At 39.3% G+C, this 18350-nt stretch overlaps 1 protein-coding gene across 1 annotated transcript in view; it reads right to left on the bottom strand.

Annotated features, from left to right (window-relative positions):
• The window catches only part of MID1 (midline 1), a 237620-nt gene extending 224753 nt beyond the window's left edge, over nt 1-12867 (bottom strand). The window contains exon 1 of the mRNA XM_058829062.1: nt 12726-12867. The gene's annotated coding sequence lies outside the window, so the exon portion shown is untranslated. The remainder of the gene's footprint in view (nt 1-12725) is intronic.
• Between the last annotated feature and the right edge of the window lie 5483 nt (nt 12868-18350).

Here is an 18350-nt window from a genome sequence, read left to right as displayed (position 1 = left end):
CTCCACACCCTCCATTTTAATGGCTGTTCTAAAGATGGAAGAGCCATTTTATAATAGAGGTATTGTCAAAATTAATCAATCCTTCCAATAAAATGTTTTGACCAACTCATGCTTTCAACAAAAAACAGCAGATGAAAACAAAACAACACAAACCAAAAATATCTAAATAACTCACAGGGGCTTCAGCAAATATGGAATATGGCTATTTGCCATATTTCTGGGTAAGTGGATGAGATGTTCTTTATAGGCAAGCTACAAAGCCCCCAGTGGGTTCTAAATGTCACCCCATGTAATTAGAGGCACTATATCTATCACCTTTTTTCTCTTTCTCATAACAGACCAGCCATGTAAGTGGTGCAACATTTGCTATTTCAGAGTTTATTTCTTGTACTTTGAACAGTGATTCCATTCCTAGTTAAACTGTCACACAATTCCCCTGAATCTCAAGTGCATTATGTATTTTCAAATTAAACACAAAAAAACCCAAAAAAACAAACAGAAAAAAAACCCTGAATATTCTCCAGTAATAGAGTTGGAGGAACTAGTTCACTTACTCTGAATGCTGTAAATTTGGCCCTGCCAGGTGCCTCAGCATCAGCACAACTGTCAAAGTGCAAGACAGAACTGAGACATGGAAACTCCACCACATCACATCCACGCCACTGCTCCTCTCAGATCTGTTTTCTGAAGAGCCCTCAAATATTTTGCAGACCCCATTTGCCAACAATTGAGTACACAGCGCTTCACCACTTCCCTTGAAAGACTACTCCATAAATGTTAGTCATACACTGAAAAGGAATTTCTAATTGGATACAGATCTCTCCCAAAAATTGTGACACACAATATATTAATTTCTGTGTGCTGATCAGTGCAGTTTGAAGCTTCTGTAATACTCATTCAACATCCTCTTTGATATGTGCTGGAATGAAATACTGTAAATAATTCCTCTTTAGTGCTTTTGAAATCTTTTTAGACAGTTGTATTCCTTATAACCTCCTTTCTTTATGGCAGATAAACAATGCACTGCAAAAGAAATACCATACCACTGATTGTTTCTGGTTTTTAGCTTGCATTTTAATTCTAGAACAACATATATGGTGAAGAATATCTCTTGAAACAGAAATATGTTTTTTCTTTTTATTGGAAGGGCAAAAGAACAAATGTCCTTATGTTCTGTAAGACACATGAACAGTTGGGTTCAGCACAGCAGTTTTTTTTACCTGAAGAGTCAAAAGGAAACAGTACTTACCACTGCAATTGTAAATTAGATTGCAATTATACCTATCTTACATTAGGGAGAAAAAAGAAACACGTTAAAGAAAAAAAGAATGAGGGTCTTAATATTAGATCCCATTACTTCCGTCTCCTGCACCTGGGATCTCTTCCTTTAAGAATAAAGTTGGAAGTCACTTTGGAGAGAAGCCAACTGTCTGGAATCCTTTGTCCAAAATCAAGTGCGGGCTTCTAACAAGTCATAACAGAAAAAGGCAAGATTCTTTCACTTTTTATAGTATCTTAAAAGCTCCTTTCTCTTTGCAGTTTCACAGAAACTTAAAAGAGAAATTAAATCAGTGCAATTGATAACAGAAAAGTCATGCTTCATTTACAAATGTTCAACATAACCTATAGTGGTTACCAGTGTACTGAAGAAAAAAGTTCTACTAATCTGAGAGCATGAGAAAACAGTGGCAGGTAGAAAAAAGTGAATATAGGAAGCAATAGAAAAGCTGCCTTCAGCTCTTACATGTATTTGTTACTGTTGATGAATTTTGATAACACAGAGATTTCATTACACACCTGCAAGTTTTAAAAACAAGGTCAGTCTCACTTCACATGGACTACGCTATTACTTTAGGTGTTCAGAGCCTTGAAATCTTGTGGTCCCATGAACACAGGGCTCTCTGCTCCCCACAGCTCATATGTTAATCCTTTTTCCCCTAGGAATTGCAGGCAGACTAATATTATTGATCATTCAACGAGAAAGGAGTCCTTAGACCAGAAAGAATACTCCAAGGGAGTTAGACCATATGATTACAAGGGCACAGAAGAACAGGCCTTGGGAACAGTCCCTCCTAGATGGCAATGTGTAACACTCTCACCTTCCCAGCGTTCTGCTCAACAGATCCACCCCCATACACCCTCTGCTGAAAAACAAACAGTGGCTTAAACATGAGGCCTAGGAACCAGGGGTAAACAACAGTGGCTTCTTCAGAGTCTGCACCAAACAATTACAGTGAAAGACTTATTAATTTGGTCAAAATTTATTTTTTAAAATCCAAGAGAAACACAAATCAGGTTCTATGCTTATGCAAACATCTCAGTACCTAGCTGCTATCTTCATGTATTTATAATTCAAGAGACTCAAGCTAATGAAAGTGCCAGAAGCCTATGGAGGCACCTACCTTTACATGGAGCTTTTAAGGTTTTTGAAAGCCTGTTTTGATTTAGTCTTAGTTTTCCATCTGTCACATTTGCAGCCTCCATGTGGGCAGAAAAATTCCTTGATTTTTTGGGTCAGCATCCTCATAATGTCATGTAAGAGTGATATTAGTTAGACCCACAAAGGGTACCCCCTTCCTTTGGTGGCAGCTCTTCTCAGAGGACCACAAAGTCCTGATTTTTGTGACATCATTCTTCCAGTGACACAGGCACTTTAGGAGGGAGTAAGTTTATATTCACACACAGGTGTCACCTTCTGGCCATAGCACTGCCTCTTTAGAAGAGGGAAGGTTTCCTGCACACATTTGCATTTCCTGGGCAAGTCAGTAATCAAAAGATAGATGAAACCTAAAGCACCTCTTCTTGGGCTTATAAGTCACTGAGCTCTTGAGAGAATAGTAACTAGCAAGCACACTTGGAAGAAAATTGCAAGCAAACAAAACCATGCACTGGCACTAAAGAAGTGAAGTTTCTGGAAATCAGAAGAGGGCAGCCCATTACCCCCTGTAATGGGGATGTTGTAGGTCTTGTTTTGGGATAGTGGCTGCAACAGGCACAGCAGTCAAGGCTTAACATCACACCTCACACACCTTGAAGTCGAGCAAAACCTAGGTTGCAGTACACATCTTTCTCAATCTAGTGTTAAATTATTTCAGTGGAGGAAAAATGCTGAGACATGGTTTTTTAGAAAGTACAGAATGTTTTTTACTGAATATTGGTTCCATATCTGCACATTATTGTTCAGATTTCCTTTTTCAGAATATAAAGCCACTGACCCAATCCTGATCTAGGGAAAATACTGAACCTTGCTCAGAAGAATGTCATCTTTCAAACAAGCTTTAACTTTAGATGTAGTCTGTCCAAACCTTTTAAAGAGTATTTTCCTTTAGGCAAAACATCAAAAGCTGTGTTGGAATAGACATATGGCTATACAGTTGCCTAAAATTACTGAATATTTTAGTAGCCTGGTTCAATTTAATTTTTGCAAATTATTTTTAGATGGAAAACTTCTAAACCTCAGAAAGAGAGTCATATAGTGATGCTGCCTGTGAATATAAAATAATACACTTCTCTCCCAAAAATATAGTAATTAACAGTTGTAGTAATTATTGCCATCACAAACCACGTATTTTTCCTAACAGTTACACATTGCCTGCCTGAGACAACATTCCTTTCCTCTGTGCTCAGAATAAGGATTGAATTAAGACAGAAACCACTGTGGAAGACAGTAAATTTCCAACAGGAATGAGCAGAATGCATTATGGTATCCCTTTTGCAAGATGGAGTCCCCAGACAACCACACAGTCTTTTCCCAGAGAGCTGTGAAATTCACAGTGACCCTCTCTCCACTCTGGCTAGATACTGGCCTGAAAAAGAGTTCTGAAGAGCAGCCCTAGCTATGAAAGGAGGAGTGAAACATATTTCATGAACCATCAGGTCTGCCAGTGAGGGTGTGGTAAAAAGGTTGTTCTGTGAGCAGATATCTCCACTGTAACACCTTTGCACCCTCCTCCAAATCAGAGTGAAGTATTCAAAGACAAGCGAACAGCTGGACTGATTCAAATGGGTGACTGTGATACTAAAAAGGTTTGGTGCTAATAAAAAATATTCATCTGTATTTTAAAATCACAATAAGAGATAATTTTGCAAATTTAGGAAGGTCAACAGTTCAGCATTTGCCATTTCATGAATTAGACACTAACAATTAATTTAACCATCATTAAGGAATTCATCTGGTAAACTAACCTCATGAATCATGATCTCACAAAGTAGCTAAACTCAGAAATGCTGAGTCATGACAAGGTTATGGGGAAGTATCAAGTAGAAGAAATCAATCTCACTTCCACTTCCCTGTTTTTCTATTTTTACATTCTCCTTTTCCTGGATCATTGCCTTTAATCTGGGACCTTATTGACTGAATGCTGTGCCTTGTACTCTCAGAGAGAGATTAATGGATCTAGCACTGCAGTGAGCAGCATCGATTGACTGTAATCAATGACTCAGCACTGCCACAAACGGGGCAGACAGACTCATTTGCTGCCCACAGCACATCAACAACACATTTTACACCGCAAACCAATTTTTTTCTCCAACAAGAACCTTGTCATGTAACCATCCAGTCCACCCCCTACTTAGATTCAGTGCTGAGAACAGCCTCCTCTCTTCTACTAACATAATCCCCATATTTATTTACAGTAGTTATGTTCTTGCTTACTTTACATTGACAGAGATTGTGCTGTTCCAGTTTTCATGGCTACATCACATGAGCTACACAGTAAGAGAAAAAGGAGTGTATTTTGTAGGGTAAATGGAAGTGGTTTCACACGTGTGACTATTCACATTTTTACCATTGTTTTATAAGGTTTTGTATTAATTAATGTAATCTCTTTGTTGTTACTAAATTCTAGTATTAAAATGGGAGTCTAGGCAATAACTCTTGAGACTAATAAGTGGATAGAAGCTAAAGTAACACAGCCATTCAGAGTTCCCAAACTCTAAAGCAGTGAGTCCATGGTATTGGAATCAATAAAGAGGGTAGCAGTGGATCCCAGTCCGAGGCTGAACCTGCTCTTCTTTGCAGGTGAGGGCAAGCTGTGAGACACCAGTCTCACTGCTGATCTGCGAGCACCTGACGAGTATGGAGGCATTAAGTGAACATGAAAGGAAAACGCAGGCCCAGCTTAATCAGTGCTAAGGTGTTGGGACATGGACATGAGACAGGTTGGGGTCTGAAACTGGAAAATATTTCCAGATTTCATGCTAGGGACATGGCCAGAGTCATAGCAAGCAACAACAGCTGTAAGTTTGAAAAGATCTTTGTGGAGTCATTCCCTGCTCACCATGAGGATCAACAACACTTAGATCCTCCACAAAAAATATTTTGTTCAGTCTGAAAAATCTGCAAAGACTGACCTGGCAGCTTCTTTGGGTAACCCATCACAGTGCCTAAATACCAGCTGTAGAGTTCTTCCTAAAATCTAATAAAACCCACCATTTACTGCAAATTGCCTTTTGTTCCATCCTCAGAGATGAAGAACAATTAATTGCTGTCACATTTATAACCATGTCTGTGTTATTTATTCTCTTTTCTAGACAGCAATTCACCAAGCTGAGCTCATGCAAGTGGCACTTTGATAGGAAAACCGATGAATTGCCAGATTTGGGGGTGGCTGCTTCAACTGGATGTTCTTTTGCTCTCATATGAAAGCAGCAGTGGGCAGCAAGAAAAGCTCAGCTCCTCCTTGGTCCTCTGGTTGAAGGCAGATGGACAGAATATTAGTTCATAAGATGCTTACAAACACAGGACACAGTGGGAATCCAGACTTTCAATAAAACACACTCAGTTCCTGCAATCTATGTCACATTTCCTTAGTACAATTTTCGGTTTTCTTTCCATTAGTCTTTCTCCAGTTTGTTTGTGTATTTCTTAAAGTATCATGTATAAAATTGGATGAACAATTCAGGGTGGTGTTTATCACAACAGAACAGGGGGAAATGGTTACCTCTAATCCTCTTTTTCATAATACCTTCAGTAATGACTCCCAGAATGGCTTTCACATTTCAGCATTTTTCCTCATCAGCGACTTGCATTCATTTTCTAATTTGCGGTAGCCCACAGATACTCCTGCTGACTGAATTATTCCCCATTTTCTATAAATAAATTATATTTTCTTCTCTGACTATAGCAACTCATGCTTCTTTTGATTCCATTATATCTTCTTGATTTCAGACCAGCTTACCAGCTAGTGAAATAACTTTCAAATTTATTTCTACCTCCCTCAGCCTGGGTGTTGTACTGGAAACTTGGCAGATGATACTGACTCCATCAATTAAACTTCTTGGTTTTGCAAGCCTTTTCTAGAGAGCTTTTTGTTTTAATTTTTATTATATTATAGCAATTCTGCATACCAACTTTAAAATGTCTGTGGGGTAATAAAGGCCTTTCAGCCGATGGTTCTGCTCAACTGTAATCTTCCATTTTCTCCTTGTGTTTTGTTGCTTTCATTCTCATGTGGCAGAGAAAATGTCCAAATTGGACTCCTCATGGTACAGAAACATATGAATTAAACCTTCAATGCACATTTTCTTAATCTCCAAAATTAAAATGGAAGCTAACAACTGTAAGTCATTTCACTCACTTTCATTTATCCAAACCAAATCTTGTTGTGCATTCCAGCAATGTGGAATGATACACCCTAGAACCAACATGGCAGGTCTCTGAAATATCCATGTACCTATGGGGCATTGCTGAAAAATTGCTGAGATCAACAGCTAAACTTATTTACAAATCCAGGTAACTTTTCCATTAAAGAGAGCACTCCAGAACATTTGTAGTGATATAAAAATCCATGTTTTTTCTTACAAGTGTTCCATTCATACCATAAACGTGGTGAGATTCTATAATGAAGGCTATAGAGCCTTCATAATTTTCATCTAAACCATTAAAAACCATTAAAATATGAAATATGAAATACTTGCAAGTCTAGACATGAACTTGTCACTTTTCTGTGTATATCATACATACCATTCTTTAGGACGTGAGCTTTACTGACACAACTTAAAGCTTATTTATTAAGCCAACCATACATGCTCATGCAGTCCAGTGATTCACATCATGTAAAAACTGAATATCTTAAGCAACACATGTGCAATAAAAGCAAACAGATGTTTGCAGTCTAAGCTTGCATTAACGGTGGTGGCATGGCAACATATCAAAGGCAAAATGCAACATGGCCACAATTTCCCACTGGAGTGCTAAGCACAGCTATGTAACTCTGAACCCACAACCAATAGGATATCCCAAACCACCCTGGGTACATTGCTGTACTTAAGGTAAGAATTCATAACAAACTGCTAATGCCTAAACTCCCCAGCTAGAACTGGATGGAATTTCCCATGAAGGAGACAACAGAGGTATGAACAGTATAGTAAAACAACTACTCATTTTACAGAATTAACATAGCAGGAATATTAATGTTGTTTCGTACACAGTGAAATTAAATTTGTCCAAAAAAATCCACCTCAGGAGGCCAGATCTGAGGTTTTACATGGAATTTTCCAGGCCATGCAGCTACAAAACAGAAATGTTAGAAACTCAGCAGCAGGAGCACATGCATCACTGGAAGAGCACAGCAGACAAGTCATGACACTTTCAAACTGATACCCCAAGCACTCTCCAAGCCAGTGTGTCACCAAGCAGAGCACCCTCAGCCCATTGCAATGACTGGAACTGTGCACAAGGGGTTAAAAATGGCCTTTCTTTCATAACACTGAATGTGAACATCATGAATGCTAAATGAAGCTGAGCTTAATATAATGATACCTAATGAAAGCAACTGCTTTTTTTTTTTAAATGCCGTCTCCCTAAACCCAGCTTTCAGAGAGACCAATACAAAAGCATTTCACTGAGCGAAACTACTAAACAAAAGAGAGAGTGCAACTTAACTTCTACCCTCTAATGGACCCATAAATGGAAGATCTCAATTTGTTCAGGGAAAATCCTGAGTATTAACTGTTTTACCTAAATGCAAGTGCCAATTATTCCAGTCTCTGCACACAATCACATGAAAATAGTAACTTTACTAAAAAAATTCAGCAGAGATTTTAGACACGTATGAAATTGAACATGAAGATCCATAGATACAGGTAGATTCGGAAACATACATCTGCCTTTGTACAGATTTTTACTCAAGCATATTTCTAGATATCTTGCTGAACATAAAACCTATTTAATGTGAAAAAAACATTAAAATATGGACTCATACAAAATTTGCAATGAAATATTTGTCTTCCCTTGATTACTTGCTACACCACCAAAGCCTAGACTTAATGTTAATATTTTTAATGAAAGAACAAAAAATGAAAACAGCAGGGAAATACATCCTATGCAGCTGGTAAATTCAGACCCTAACACAGGTTGCATATTTTTAATACCTTCCCCTTATGAGTCCCAAAGCAGTGTGTATTCTAAAGCTCTAACCTTACAAAGAGTTTTGAAGCATACCTTGGAATTAACACAGAAAAAAAATGTAAGATTTAAATGATAAGATACTACTTGCTTATAGACTAATAAGGGTACTTGCAAGATAACACAGGACTAGAGAATTTGTGGAGGCTTAATTTTCAGCCCAGTCGTTTTCTCAACTTTTTGAATGAATAAACACAAAGGAAGATACATCTTCATCACAGACTTTTCATGCTTTACATTTCCCAATCCTTTTTAATTAAAATACTTGCATTTTTCCTGTCCTAAACAATTACATTACACAATAGTGAACAAATATACAGATGTCACAGACTTCCAATACAGAGCACAGTTTTGTTTTAATGTTCTCTCATCTAAGAAAGTGCCTTCTTAAGCCATTCCTCAGCTCCACACTGTCCAGCTTTTTGCCTCCTTCATTTTCATGGCTCTTAAGCACTTATGCTCACAGGAGCTGTAATGAATGCAAAGCTAGGCCAGAGGTTTCTCCTGAGGAACGTGTCACCTCAGTTTTAGGTTGTGGTTGCAGACTGCAATCCTCATAAGTGCATCCTGAAAGTGGCACACCAGAGCCAAGTGAGGCACAGCAGTACAGGGACAGCTGCTGGACTAGAAAGCCCAGCTCAGATTTGGAATGATATTTTTGACTTCAATTTCCAAATACACTTACCAAAGGCTGAAAGAAGAGAGGAAAGTTTTAAAAAAGGTTAAAAAAAATTAAGCAACACACTTTTTGTGGATCACATGATCTCTAGAGACCAGCATTAGGCTGATGAACTGGGCAGACAGATAAAGATGCTCTTCCTATAATTCCTTATCATTCATCTTCAAAGCCTGTATTTTACTTCATGCAATACTGTGAATTCTACAGAAAAAGTGATTTTGCCTTGCTCTCTAGACACCCATCTCCATCTTGAGTTATTCTTAGTGCTCTTGCTTAGAGCTCTTCAACTGCAGATGGCAATTTTCAATTAGGTATGTGCTTCAGGGGAAATAAGGAATTTACTAAGGTCACTTAAGGGCAATGAAATCACACACGCCACATAAAATGCTTACACTACAAAATGATAGCATAATGGAATGGTAAAGCCTTTAACAAAATCGTAAAGGGAGCATGCAACTAGTGCAGCATGTTCTTTTATTATTTCAAGCTCTCCAGTTACACCTTTGAAAAGTTAGTCTTCTCTTTTTTTTTATTTTTAATTTTATTGAATATGTGTAAAGATACCAGGAAAAAATATGATGTACCAAACTGCCTCCTGACAACGTGTAAGAGCACTTAGCTTCAAATTAAGTGCAAATCAGAAAATGAAAGCAAAAAGGAGGTGATGGATGCAAGTCAAGAAAATCTACAAAAAAAAGTGCCCCAACTTTGTTTTTAGGATGAGCAGATTACTAAATGTGGAAAAATATTAAAGACTTTGGTATGTCCTTTGCTTTCTAAACAAAAATGTTATGATAATATATGTTAAATACATAAAACACTTTCGTGACAAATTAATAACAATTCTCATTAATTAACCCATCAGTAACACAACAGGAAGGCAGAAAATAATTTTGACTCATTATCAATACTATCAAGTCCAAGTATTTCTGCTTTCCTTCAGTCTTGCCTCAGTTACACACCTAAAGCTGGCACCACAGGTGTATGCACAGACTTGATGTGCTCATTGTCTTCACCTGGGTTCAGCACATTCATCCTCAAAATATGCAGTCCAACACAACACCATTACTGCACTCTGATCTCAGTTCTGCCATTAAAATCAATACAAAGGAAACCTTGAATGAATGAAAAAGAAATAATCCTTAAACATAGTCAGAATGCTTTAGCTCTTTCTTCTCCAATCAGTGAATAAATCTCATCACCTATTAACATGGGTTAGAGGCCTAGGGTAGCAGGCTGATTTTCAGGAGCTCAGACCAGAGAACAGTCATCCCGTCAAAGCCCCTGGATTTTCTTGTGATTTTAGATAAAGCACAAGGTCTATTCCATATTTTAAATGGGATTAAAATATTTTAAATTTTACCTACTTTGAAATTATTTTCTCACTGTAAAATAAAGGCATAAAATTTCCCTGGGATATCTCTCCCAGCCTTCAGCTCTGCTCTGAAAAGAATTTGCTTTCTGTGCATCCAGATCAATGGAAATTTCTGCGGCACCACAGGCACAGCACCCCCAGTACCCTGGGGCAGACAGTGGTTTTAGGCAGGTCCCCCTGATGCTGAAAGCTCTGAAGCATCATTACACATCTCCTGTGGGTGGCAGAGGCAGGCACTGAAAGGCTGAAAGGGGTCAGAGGCAGCTCCTCACTTTGTGTCCCTTGAAAGGGTCACACCACGGGGCAGGCAGGCCAGCCTGGGCCAGCCCAGCACCAGCCCTGTGGCCACACAGACAGCTGCTCAGATCCTGGGACACTGTAAGCTCATGTCAACCCAGAATACACTGAAGAGACTTTGAACCACGTTTCTACCTTGTTTGGCACTGGGAAATCATAAGACCATTAACGATTGCAACATGGCTAGACAGACTGATGGGGGCAATGCAATTTCCTGCAAAGGCTTGAAAAAGGTGATTTAAGAGCATGTTTCCCTGGAGTCTTCTCTTGCCCTTTAAATTTATGCTTTACTAACAGCCCTGCTAAAAGTCCTTTCTCTGTACTCCTTTTCAATTCAAAATAATAAAGATATTCCACAAAACCACCAGGATGAGAAGTGAGACAAGTGAAATTTATGGTTCTGGTCTACCAGCCTTGCTTTCTTTGCTGTGGCGGCTTCCACCACAACCAAAGATAATTCATCACAATGAACCCATCAGCTTCAGGCCTGGAATAGGTATTTAGGAACTTGCTATGTACTTCGTGGTGTTGAAGCTCCTATAAAAGTCTCTACTGAAACTACTATAGTTATCCTGTCTCATTCCCATCAAAACCTAACTCAACATTCAAAGTCAGGAGTCAACAAAAATCTTACACAGAACTGAATTAGAATCTCTATGAACACAAGTGACTTTTAATTCTTTTTTTATTCTGAATTGATTTTAACCAGGTAACACTATATTACTAATCTCAGGGAGACATTAATTCATAAAAGTTACAGCTATTTTTAAGGAAGAGGATTTTTAAATTATAATCATCTTCATTGTAAGCTTCTAATGTCCTGGGAATTTTACTTTTCCACTTTGATTGCAAGGAGAGATGTAGCTCCATCTCCCATAATGAGTGCATTCACATGCCTATGCACACATCAATATGAATAGCCATGAAAATAAGAGGAAAGTAACCATATATCTATGAGTCTCTAAAGTCAGAAAAACAAAAATCATTCCGAAAATGCACTCCACCTGTTTCTGACTAGTTCTCTGCAACTTTTTTTCCTTAGAAAGTACTCTAAGAGATCAACTGAAAATATTTTTCCATTCCTATGTTTTACACCATAATGGCAAAAAACTTAAATAAAGCTCCACAATGAACATGCTGCTACTTAACAGTGACTGTCCTGATGGACTGCACACCAGTATTCTTACAGCCAGAGACCTATTGGAAATTTCAACTTTGTTTTTCAATAGGTCCTGACTAAAATCTTCAGGGAGAAATATCTCCATCTTTGTGAGGATTTTACTGAAAGCCTATTTTAAAAATGTTATCATACTGTGCAAATACTTCCTAAGAAATACAAATCCTTGTTTTGAACAGGGCAATCCCTAATGTAGTAGAACCTGTTTAGCTTATATTTCCTATAACAGTACCTGACGTTTATTTTTCAACTCACTGCAAAATCTTTATTGCTACAGGAACTCCCTGTATTGTAACAAACACATTCCAGCTATGCTGATTTAACTGCATTCACACACATCCAAATAAAACACACCATGCTAAAGGAGTGCACCTTTTGCAAAATGTACATTTTAAGATTAAAAAAAAACAAACAAAAAAAATCCAAGTAACAAACATGTCTAGAACTTTCCCCAGATATGCTAGGATGATAACACCATGGATTTGCAGTGCTTCAGCCAACTGACCAAAGTATCTCAGCTCTATTTCCAGTCTCAGCTTACATCTGTGTTCCATCAGAGCTAAGAAAGTTTGAGAATCTCTGCGGTAAAACGAAGGTGCATCGGACTTGGGAGCACAGGGGATGTCGTCAGACAATTCCCGGGAGCTGCTCCGGCAGCAGCGCCCGCTCTGCTCCGCAGCCCCGCGGAGCTCACCGGCCGCTTCAGCAGCTGGAAGGGCAAAACCTCGCTCCGACCCTCTCCGCACCCCGACCCCGCCACCCCTCAGCTGCGAGGATCCGCCTGACATACCTGCTTCTCCATGTTTGCCCCTGACAGCTTTTTTCTCTTTTTCCGAAGGAGAGGGGGGACAGTCCTTCCTTCCCTGTGCGCGGTGCGGCCGCCGGGGCTGCGCTCGCTGCGGGGCTGCCCCGCCCGCCGCCGAGCGCGCTCGCCCCTCTCCAGGCACTGACAGCCCTGCCGAGCCCAGCTAGGGCCAACAGGTTTCCTTATATAGGTAAACACAAATTGCATTCCTGGTGACAGAGGCTAACTGGAAGTAAGCTCAACTTAGTTAACTCCACAGATACCAAATGGGTCCGAGGTGCCTAAAGTTTGCTTAAGCACAGCCTGGTGAAGGGTCTTCAGAAGGGAGAACAGCTTCCTTGCAGTAGTTTAGCACCAATTTAGTTATTCCATTACTTAAAGCCATAGCAATACTGAGCACTATGTTCGCATTACATTAAACACTTGACGATTTTACAGAACACTGAGCCTGCATTTTCATCCTAGGAAAGTGGAGGTGACAGAGGTATGTGTGTGTACTACAAGGTGACAAGGTTTGTGCACACACTTTCTAAAAATGTTAAATAATTCCCACAATATTGAAGTTTCCATATCAAGATTATCATATATCAAGTGTTCTGTGAAAAGGTTAGAAAATGAAGGTTGCATTAGTACTGGAAAGATGCAGTGTAAGAAAGCTTGTTTTACTCTTTCCCAGTTCCTTTTTTATACAGTGTAATGGTTAAACATTTGGTGACAGATCTGTCTTTGTCAGGGATGTGTGATTGCAATACATTAACAGACACACCCCTACCTAAACAGGGAAACAGAAATCAAGGAAGTACCAAGAACAAGCCTATGCTGCACTCTGCAGAGCAATGACATGTGTATTTCACATATTTTTTTCATCACCTTGGCTGCTCACTATTTTCTAACCCTTTTCTGCAAATACAACTTGCTTGTCTGGAAGAACTTCAGTAGGCAATTAATTAATTAATTACAGGGAGAATAATGTAATATGTGTCACTTTATTATAGTCAGGCAAGATTCACTGTAAGTTATCGCTTTTCAACAAGCCAAAACAGTGTTGATATGCAAGGGGAATTAGGCAGCAAAAAGCATGAGGATAGGGAAAAAAGCAATAAAACAAATGATGTACAAACATAAAAATATGATTGAAAATGAGAAAATTTTCAAGATTTAATAAAATTATGAGGGGATGACTTAAAATAAATACAAGCTCTAAAATACACAAGGTTTTTTTCATTCTGTCCCCAGATATATTGTCTAAAACTCAAAACGCACAAGAGACACAAATTCGGCTTCCTGGTGACCTATGAAGTGTGAGAAACAGCAGTGTACCACCCAAAAGCTGGAAATTATCATTATCCAGTGGACTACAGCATTTCTTATTGCTGCCCAATATATGACTTGAAGATCATTAAATAATATACTGCACAGAAAAGCTATTCCTAATATGAATTACTAATGGTTTCAATACTTCTTTAGTTATAATTTTCCTCTTTCCCTGAGGCATAAACATTCAGCCTCACGATACTGGAGGAGTTTGGCTTAGAAGTTGAGAAAAATGAAAAACAATACCAATAAAAATTGTAAGACACACAATAAATACATCTAAAATGGTCTCTCTATACAGTATATAGGGAATTAGGAATATGTAGCCAAGGGCTTGGTGTAATGATCTTCATTCAAGTCTTTTGGGACAGATAACTCACTTGTGGCTCCACTGCATAAGAAGAGGATCTTGGCCTTGCCAAGTTCATGCTCCCGTGACAAAGCATTTGCACTGGACTACACAGCCAAGTATTCCCTTACCAGCAGTGATCTCATGACCAGTTCCTGAATGAGTATCAGTTTTTGCGCATGAGTCAAGCCAATTAAAATTCATCAGATTCCCAAAACTGCAACAACAAAGGAGTTTTCAGAGGGCTACTAGGCTAATAGTAGATTAGATAGTAGGTACTACTTCAAGTATAGTTGCCAGTCTGTCTTTAGGCTAGCACATTTTCTGTTACTCAACCCACACCCCACAATAAACATCACCTTCATTTATCTAAAATATTCCTTCAATTAAGGATTTTACCACCACTTCTCCAGTGCCCATACATGTGCTTTACTTACCCTAGTCTCAAGCTGAAAACTCAACTAATTTTCATACTCTACATCTGACATACCCCTTTACCTCCTGACATACCTATTTACCTCCATCTTTTTACCCAAACATCATATTGACAATCAATCAGGGGATCTAGGCTCTTACAGCCAGGCATGAAATCTCATGCATTACTTGCTGGCCCCCAAGCTGTGATTTCATTAGAATGCTGGCAACAGCAGGAAAAGTTTCCTTGAGTCCTGCATATGTACCTTTGTAAGACAGATCTCTTTGCTTAAAAAATACTTAGAGTAAATTAATCATTTATTCGTCAAACTAAATCAGAATGAAATTTATTTATATTTTCACTGCATGTCTCTACTAAAGCATCAACAGCAGTTAATCATAATAGATGTCATAGATTATTTTTTTATTTCTGAGTTCTTTATTTTTTTAAGAAAACTATATATAAGCCTCAAGCAATTCAGTTAATTCTTGAAGGTAAGAGTAACCTAGGCTTTATTACCCCCATTTACTGTAATGTCACACATACATATCTGCAGGTAATGCTAAGACTAATTACCCTGAAACCATCCTATCCTTTTCTCCAGGAAGAGGTCTCACAGATTTTAGCTTGTATTCTGCATCAGAGGGTATAAGAAAAGATCTGAGCAGACCTCTAGAATATGTTGGGTTTAATGCTAGGAATTAAAAGTTTCATTAGAAATTAATGCAATTGATGATGAATTGATGATGCAATTTTCTTCACTACTGTGCTCCAAGCTGCCCCAGGAAAAGCCCAGCATTAAATAGGCAGTCTCATTCAATGTGTCATTAGGTTGTTTCCTAAACTAAAAAACAGTTTATTGGCGTTAGCTTAGTCCCTGCTGTTTAGATAGTACCTCTTGGTAAGCCAAATGACCTTTGTCCAGCAGAGCCAAGAATAACAGTCCTGAGCACAACCTTGGTTATAGGTCAGTGAGTTACTCTGCATGCCTTACTAGCCATACTTGCTTCATCTTAGAAAGCTGTTTATAAGAAATGCCTTATCTTATGAAAACATTGATGGATTTTTCCCTCTCCCTCTTCCTTCTGCCCATTTTTAAAATACAGTCATGTCACTCTGTGGTTTTGTACCAGAAAGAGAAACCTAGTGTAAATTTTAATGGTGAATTTTGGTTGAATGGAATAGGCGAAAGAAGGACACCAAGAAATGTATATTAAACAAATAATGTTAGTTTCCCATCATCTTGCCATGAGTCTCTAAATATCTGCCTTCAACATTTTCCCTATTAAATGCTCAGGGTGAAACACAACAGGTTTAGTCTCCTTCCACTGAATTCTTACTCAATAACAAGGTTGGCTTCTGAAGTTCTTTGTAGGCTGAAATTGTCCACACTTGAGTGGCTAAATAAATTGGCTCAATTTAGCCAGGTAAGTATAAAGCAACAGAGATCTCTCAGGTTTCACTGCACAGCGCTATGGCTGCACGTTTTCCAGAATCAAGCTGTTAATGCATTCTCTAAGTTCTAATTTCTTCCATGCAATGGCAACACTTCCTTGCACTTTGATACAGGCACGATTTCATACCTCATCTTGGTATCTGCATCTTTACATCTTCAGTTTCCCTCAGAGATGTGCATCACTGACATCCCACAATGTATGTTCTGTTTAGGGGGATGCAACAAGATCATTCATTCAATAGTTTATTGTTTGTTCTCAGCTACATTACCCAGCCCTCAAATCAAGTAACGTGCTCAGCTAGAATGGGAGCAGTGAGTACCTGAAAAATGAGGTAGATTCAGTTCTAACAGCCTTTGTTTCACATACAAGTCTCTTCAAAGATATGCAATATCATAGTGCATCTCTCTTTCTACATCAAATCGTTTTTAGCTTAAAAACCTAAACCCCTGAATACATTTCTATATGCAAGTCCACAAGTGCTATTTCCTTACTGCCATTAAGTAATTTATACATGCAGAATGCTAATATTGCATTTTAAGATACTGTGGCAGTACACACAGATACACAGATACACTCAGACTTACAGTTTACAACCTGAAAAACTATGAATAAAAATGTCCTGGAGTTGTGTGCAGCTTTCCCCAAGCAAGTTAACTGCTGGAGAAACCCAGCTGAGTGGGTTTGTCTGGGAAAGTTAACTTTCCTCTCAGTGGCAGGTATGGTTCTGTGTTTTGGCTTTGTGGCTGAAACAGTGTTGATAAAATACTTTTGTTTGGCTGTTACTGAAGAGTGCTTGCACCCTCTCAACATGCAAAGTTGCCTTTTTTTCCCACACTGCCCCACTCCAGTGAGAAGGTCAGGACTGGGCAAGGAAAGGGGAGTGGACACTAGCAGTAACTGCAGCTGACCCACGCTGGCCAAACAGCTGTTTCATGCCATGTAACAAAAATTTATTTAAGCCCAAGACAGACCAATAAGAAGGGGAGTGGCTTCTCGAGGTAACCATTGTATGGAGACTGGCTGGGCATTGGTTTGCCTTGCAGTGTAGTGACAGCGTTATTTTGCTGTGCTTCCCACTACAGTCACCTATTAACTGTCTTTGTCTCCACCCATGAATTTTCTGACTTACGTTTTTGCTATTTTCTTCCCGTATCTCACTGGAATAGGGGTGAGAATGAGAACTGTCCAGTCCAGAGACTAACACCAGAGAAGTTTTAGAAATTTCTCTGTAATACTCACCAGTTATCTGCTTTTGCCTCACAGAAGATACTTCAGAGCAGCTTGTGTAAATGCTTCCATCTCATTTCATGGAAAAGTGAAAATCTGTCATGCTACATTGCCCTCTGCAGTGGCCCACTGAAGTAATTTGACTTCACCTTGGAATGCACTAGAGGCATCTAAATGACAATCGCACATCTGAGAAACAGCTGAAGTTGTTGTCTCTCAGCCACAAGTTCCTTGACTATAACCATGTGCACACAGGAACTGCAGGGAAAACCACAAGATTTCCAGGTCAGCACTGGCCACAGACTTGGGCCTGAGAGTTATGTAGCCACAGACTGTAATTTATATACTCAGCTAATAGAAGGCACAGGGGTTTGCTTTTCTTCCAGTAAAGGCAGACTAAAAATTATTGCAAGAAGCTGCATTCATTCAACATTCAGGCTGAAAATGAAAGCAGTCAAAAAAGAAGAAACTAAAAGGTTAGGTTATTCAAAAGCAGTAACTCACAACAGCACAGACTGTGGGCAGCTGAGCATGCACCTTATCTGGGGAACGCTAGCTGTATGGATTGTGATGAACGGGCCAGGAGACCAGCTCCTTTTAAAAAGGCCTTTATTAAACAGGACAGCTCTGGGGTGGGGGCCCGAGGGGTCGCGCACACCGCCACTGCTCCCACTTGGACACCGCAGAAGAGGAGGATCCGTGCAGCTTTGTCACTAGGGCAGAGCTGGGCCTTCCTTCCTCACGGGAGTCCCCGGGAAGACTCGTTCTCTTGGCCTCGTAGCCTAGGGTGTCATCCCAGTCGAGTCCCCTCGTGGTTATGTCGGCCTCTGGAGGGAAGTCAGGGGACT

The sequence above is a fragment of the Poecile atricapillus genome, chromosome 1 (assembly GCF_030490865.1).
Source record: "Poecile atricapillus isolate bPoeAtr1 chromosome 1, bPoeAtr1.hap1, whole genome shotgun sequence".
Lineage (NCBI taxonomy): Eukaryota > Metazoa > Chordata > Aves > Passeriformes > Paridae > Poecile > Poecile atricapillus.
This window is presented reverse-complemented; position numbering and strand designations above follow the sequence as displayed.